General features: G+C 42.7%; 1 protein-coding gene across 5 annotated transcripts in view; it reads left to right on the top strand.

Moving 5' to 3' along the window:
* c1h18orf25 (chromosome 1 C18orf25 homolog) overlaps positions 1-6318 on the top strand; it is a 96303-nt gene that overhangs the window by 985 nt on the left and 89000 nt on the right. The gene's annotated exons all lie outside the window — the stretch shown is intronic.

Raw genomic sequence — 6318 nt, forward strand, 5'->3', positions numbered from 1 at the left:
AAGAAAACAAAAACTAGAAGGGGCTATATACAGAAACTGATGAATGAGTTGATGAAGTAAAAGATCCGTAAGAGGAAGATTCATTGAGATATAGAAAGGTAAAGCAGAAATGGGTATATAAATAAGATCTGACACAAACAAACAACATGCATTAGCTCACAGAAGTAACCAGGCTTTGTGACAGGCACATCTCTATTAGCAAATGAGAGGTAAACCTGAGGTAAAGGCAGAGTAACAAGTTTTTATTTCTGTACACTTTATTCCATCTCAGGATGTTTTTGAAAGATTTCATGCATAATGAATGACTTGGGTCAGTCGCTGCTGTTCTAAAGATAAAGATAATTTTGCGCACCAAGACCCAATTGACAGTAACATAATATGAGTTAACCTATTTTTAAAAGTTGATTGCGTTAGATGATTTTTTTTGTGATGACTTGGGGCTTTTAATGTCCAACTAAAAATCTTTGGGATTTACACTATAAACTAGCGAAAGAATGTCTGCTAGTAGATTAGCAGAAGACCAGATAAATAGTGAAAAGAGAAATTGATGCAGTGATTCAGAAAAACAAAAGGGACAGGAGGCAAAGCAAGTCAAAAATCTGTGTTTGGGAGCAGGAAAGGAAGAACTTAGGAGAGATGTACATTGGCAATAAAGAGAGAGGGGGGGGAGAGAGAGAGAGAGAGACAGACAGACAGAAAGGGAAGATTGACATGCAGGTGAAAAGACATCAAGAATGGGCATATAAATAAGGCCAAATCTTCACACACCGCTAGTTTGTCATCTATTGTCTATTTAAGTTACGTGGCTGGTAAACTTTAAGGTTGCAGGCATCTTTTATTTCCACTCCGCTTTTATTTTCCTGTTCTACCTTGTTTGAAGGATTAATTGTGGTCTCACTGCATCTTTTGCATTACTGCTGGCAGGTTTTTTTAACAATAGGAAGAATGCAGTTTAGGAAGGATGAGAGGAGGTTTCAACAGGGTAGTGCCAATGACAGGGACGTTCAGTATTTGGAGATACTGAGATGTTTCTCCCTCAAATTTTATTATCACTCTGCCCTCAATTAGGAGAGGGTTTGATAAATCTTAAAGGAAGAACCAGTTTGGTAAATGGGTCAGTAAGCAGCACAGAGTTATTTAATATCTTGAACACATTACCTGAAACTATGGTGGGATGAGGTTCTGTAGTAATTTTCAAAAGATAATTGGACATGTACTTGACGGGAGTAACATGCTGCGCTGTGCGGAAAAAGTGCTGGGGAGAGACTAAATTGACAAGATTTTAAAGAGCCACCTCAAATAGATCAGTTCGTGAATTGCCTCCAATGCTATAAGATTCTATAAGGGTAACTAGACGTGAGTAGGGAAGTGTGTTCTAAGCACTGATGTGCAATCCAGAGTACATAGTTAATGTTGTGCGAGAGATCATAATTCTATAAGTTTTAAGATAGTTATGAGTAAGGGTAAGTGTGGTCATTGGGTGAAAGTGCTAAATTGGGAGAAGATTATTTACAACAGTATTAGGCAGGAACTGGAAAATAATAGATTGGGGTGGCTATTTGAGGGAAAATCCACATACAACATGGGAGTTTTTTAAAGGCCAGTTGATCAGAGTTCAGAATCAGCATGTTCCTATGAGGATGAAAGATAAGGATGGCAAGATTCAGGAACCCTGGATGAAAAGAGGTATGATAGATTAGTCAAAAAGGAAAAGGAGGCGTATGTAAAGTTTAGGAAACTGAAATCAGACAAAGTCCTTGAGGAAAATAAAGGAAGCAGGAAAGAATTTTAATAAGGAATTAGGGTTAAAAGGGTCAACAAAATGTCTTTGGCAATGAGGATTAAGGAGAATCCCAAAACATTGTGTACAAATGTTAGGGGCAAGAAGATAGCTATGGACAAGATGGGTCCACTCAAGGACAATTTATGTGTAGAGCCAGAAGAAGTGGGTGAGGTCCTTAATGAATACTTTGCATTGGTATTCATCAAGGAGAAGGAATGGATGATAAGATTAGGAAGGATCTGTTGGTATTATGGGGCATGTTGATGTTGGATGTCTTGAAAAACATTTAAGGTACAGAAGTCCTCTGGGCCTGATGAGATCTATGCCAGGATAATGAGGGAGACAAGGAAGGAGATTGCTGGGGCCTTGACGGAGACTTTTGTATCCTCTTTAGCCACAGGTGAATAGTTAATGTTGTTCCTTTGTTTAAGAACGGCAAGAGGGATAATCCAGGAAATGATAGGTTAATGAGCCTTATGTCAGTGAAAGGGGAATTGTTAAAGAACATACACAGGGACAGGATTTACTCACATTTAGAAAAGAATGGACTTAATAGGGATAGTCAGCATGGGTTTGTGTGGGGAATGTCTTGACTGTCAAATTTGATTGACGACTTCCTCAAAAAACTGAAAGGTGACTGAGGGTAGAGCAGTGGATGTTGTCACTATAGACTTTAGTAAAGTATTTGACAAGACCCCTCACCATAAACAGGTCCACAAGATTAAGCAATGCAGGATCCATGGTAAGTTGAGAAGTTGGATACAAAATTAGCTTGGTCATAGAAGACAGAGGGTAGCTTTGGAGGTTTTTTTCTGACTAGACTGTGGCTAGTGGTGTTCTGCAAGGATCAGTGTGTAATATATACAAATGATTTGGATGAAAATGCATTTGGTCTTATTAATAACTTTGCTGGCCCAAAAATAGTTGACTTGTGGATAGTGAGGAATGTTCTGAAAGGATACAGCAGGATGAGGTTGTAGATTTGCTCGCCAAGCCGGTGTGTTTGGTTATATACGTTTTATCACCCTGTCAGTGCTCCTCTGGTGAAGCGATGGTGTTCTGTCCGGCTTGATATTACCAACGCTTCCCCAATGCGCACTGACGATGCTACCTAGCAGGGTGATGAATTGTCTGCAACCAAACCAAAAATACCGGCTCAGCGAGCAAGTCTACAACCTCATCCACAACCGGAGCTACAAATCTTCTCAAAAACTTTATACAGCCGGATATGGATCAGTTGGAAAGTTGGACAAAGAAGTGGCAGATGCAGTTTAATCTGGATGTGTGAAATGATGCAAGAATGCCATTTGGCCCATTAAGTCCACACCGACCTTCTGAAGAGCATCCCACTCAGACCCACTCCCATCTGTGTAATCCTGCATTTCCCATGGATAACCCACCTAGCCTGCTTATCCCTGGACACTATGGGACAATTTAGCATAGCCAGTCCATCAAACCTGCACGTCTTTGTGGGAGGAAACTTGAGCACCAGGCGGAAACCTGTGCAGATTCCACATAGACAGTTGCCTGAGGCCTGAATCAAACCCTCAGTCCCTGGGCTGTGAGACAGTAGTGCTAACCTCCACCACTTTCTCTGGCAGCTCATTCCATACACTCACCACCCTCTGCATGAACAAGTTACCCCTTAGGCCCCTTTCAAATCTTTCCCCTCTTGCCTTAAATCTATGCCGTATAGTTTTGGACTCCCCTATCCTGGAGAAAAGACTTTGTCTATTTACCCTATCCAGGCCCCTCATGATTTTTATAAACTTCTATAAGGTGATCCTTCAACCTTGGGCACTTCAGAGAAAATAGCTCCAGCCTCTCCCTTTAGCTCAAACCCTCCAACCCTGGCAACATCCTTGTAAATCTTTTCTGAACCCTTTCAAGTTTCACAACATCTTTGCTATAGGCAGGACCCTTAGGAGCATCAATATATAGGGTGACCTTGGGGTGCATGTCCATAGTTACTTTAAAGTGGCAACACAAGTGAATAAGGTGGTAAGGAAGGCTTGCAGCCTTCTCACCTTCATTGCTCGGGGCATTGAAGATAATAGTTGGTAAGTCATGTTGCAGCTGTTGGAGTGCTGTATGCAGTTCTGGTCATGACTCTATAGGAAGGATGTGAAAGCTTTGGAGAGGGTGCGAAAGAGGCTTAGAGGATGTTCCCTGGATTGGATTGTGTTAGCTATAAGGAGAGGTTGGAGAAACTTGGATTGTTCTCGCTAGTGCATCGGAGGCTGAAGCGCCACCTAATAGAAGTATTTTAAATTGAGAAGCATGAATAAGGTGGATAGTCGCAATCTTTTTCCCAGGGTGGAGATGTCAACGAGGGGGCAAGGATTTAGGGTAAGGGGGTAAAGTTTAAAGAAATGTGCAAGGCAGGTTTTTAACACAGAGGGTGGTAGGTGCTTGGAATGCATTGCCAGGGGAAGGTGGTAGATGCAGATATGGCAACTTTTAAGAGGCATTTAGGCAGAGGGAGATGGAGGGATACGGGTCACATGTAGGCAGATGGGAATACTGTAGTTTAAAATGGCATATGCTTAACACAGACGTGATGGGCCAAAAGGCCTGTTCCTGTGCTGTACTGTTTTATGTTCTCGAAGATAGTCAGACAAGCGTATATGGATAGATTGCTGAAAAGATACCAATGATGCTTGGTTTATTGTCTCCTGAAATGTGGCACTTCTGATTGTATAACATTTCCTTTGTACTTTCCTTAAGTGTCTGTATTATTAGTTAAAATCTCTGGAATGGGAGGAATCATAAGCAGATTTAGAAAGTGTGTGAGAGAATTCTTGTTTGGCAGTTAGTCCATGACCACCTAATTTGATCATGTCTAAAATTTGCTCCGATCGTATTTATCATTTTCAAATTGATAGGGGAGTGGGCAAACTCAGTTGGACTGCCCAGGCAATTGGTATAGCAGAGATCCAGATAATGCACGTGATCCCATCTTATGAACTTGAAGTTCTCTTCTTATGTAAAGTTTGACTTGCTGTTTACATTTGACAGTAACAACCCAATGTGTGTTTTGAACTTAGAGGCCAGCAACTGAAAAGGCTGAGCTTGTCCTCATTGTCACCAACTTTTCCTTTTAACTCCGCTAATTTTCTTCATATCAAAGTGTTGCTGTGGGTACCCGTATGTGGCTCAGTTATGCTCGTCTCTTTGTGAGGTATGGGAATGTTACTTTGTTTTAGTCTTACTCGAGTCCTTTCCCCACAAGTCTTTCTGTGGTACATTGATGACACAGTTGGAGCTGCTTCCTCCTCTGTCTTGAGTTGGAAGAGTTTATCAATTTTGCTTTCGCTTTCACACTTTGCCTCACCTTCACCCAGTCCATCTCTAATTTCTTTCTTTCCTCCAACATTTGTGTTTCCACTGTTCTCCATTGCAAACCTACTGACTCCCACAGTTGACTAAACATCCTGACAGCCTTCTTTCTGTAAGAGCTCAATTCCATTCTCCCAGTTTCTCCATCCCATCTGTTCTAATGATGCCACCTTCTGCAGCGGGCCTCAGAAATGTCCATCTTTTGCCTCACCCGAGGATTTCCCACCACCGTGGTTCACACCACCTTTTGCCATACCCAACCTATTTTCTGCATTTCTGCCCTCACCTGTTCCTTTTCCTCCCACAATAATGGTACGGTCCCCCTTAAACTCTCGCTCTACTCTACCAGCTTCTGCATCCAAAGGATCATAAGCTGCCATTTCGCCAGTGGGGTGCCATCACAAGGCACTCATTTCGTTCACCTCCCTTGTCACCATTCTGCAGGGACCATTCCATCCAGGACACCCTGGTCCACTTTCAACAACACCTGACATTCCTACGTCATTGTCCCTTGAAATTGCAGGTTGCCTGTTTCCTCCTCATCATCAAACACCCCAGACACGTTGTCTAATTGAAGCAGTGATTTGCCTGCACTTTATTCAATCTAGTCATCTGTATTTGCTGCTCACAATGTGGTCTCCTCCTGGGGAGACACAACACAGATTGCATGACTGCTTTGAGGAATTCCTATGTTCTGTCCATTAAAATGACCCCAAGTTTGCAGTGGGCTGTAGATTCAGTTTGCGTTTAAAAGGTAAACATTTTTTGTTCGCTGAAATCCTGCTAAGGCTTAGAAATTTATTAGGACAATTAAGGCAGTAATGAGAGATAGTAGGAACTGCAGATGCTGGAGAATCCGAGACAACAAGGTGCAGGGCTGGATGAACACAGCAGGCCAAGCAGCATCATAGGAGCAGAGAGGCTGACGTTTCGGGCCTAGACCCTTCATCAGAAAAGGGGGAGGGGAAGGGGGTTTTGAAATAAATAGGGAGAGAGTGGGAGGCGGATAGAAGAGGGATAGAGGAGAGGATAGGTGGAGAGGAAACAAACAGGTCGAAGAGGCGGGGATGGAGCCAGTAAAGGTGAGTGTAGGTAGGGAGTTAGGAAGGGGATAGGTCAGTCCAGGGAGGACGGACAGGTCAAGGGGGCGGGATGAGGTTGGTCGGTAGGAGATGGAGGTGCGGCTTGAGGTGGGA

The sequence above is a fragment of the Rhincodon typus genome, chromosome 1 (genome assembly GCF_021869965.1).
Source record: "Rhincodon typus isolate 14 chromosome 1, sRhiTyp1.1, whole genome shotgun sequence".
NCBI lineage: Eukaryota > Metazoa > Chordata > Chondrichthyes > Orectolobiformes > Rhincodontidae > Rhincodon > Rhincodon typus.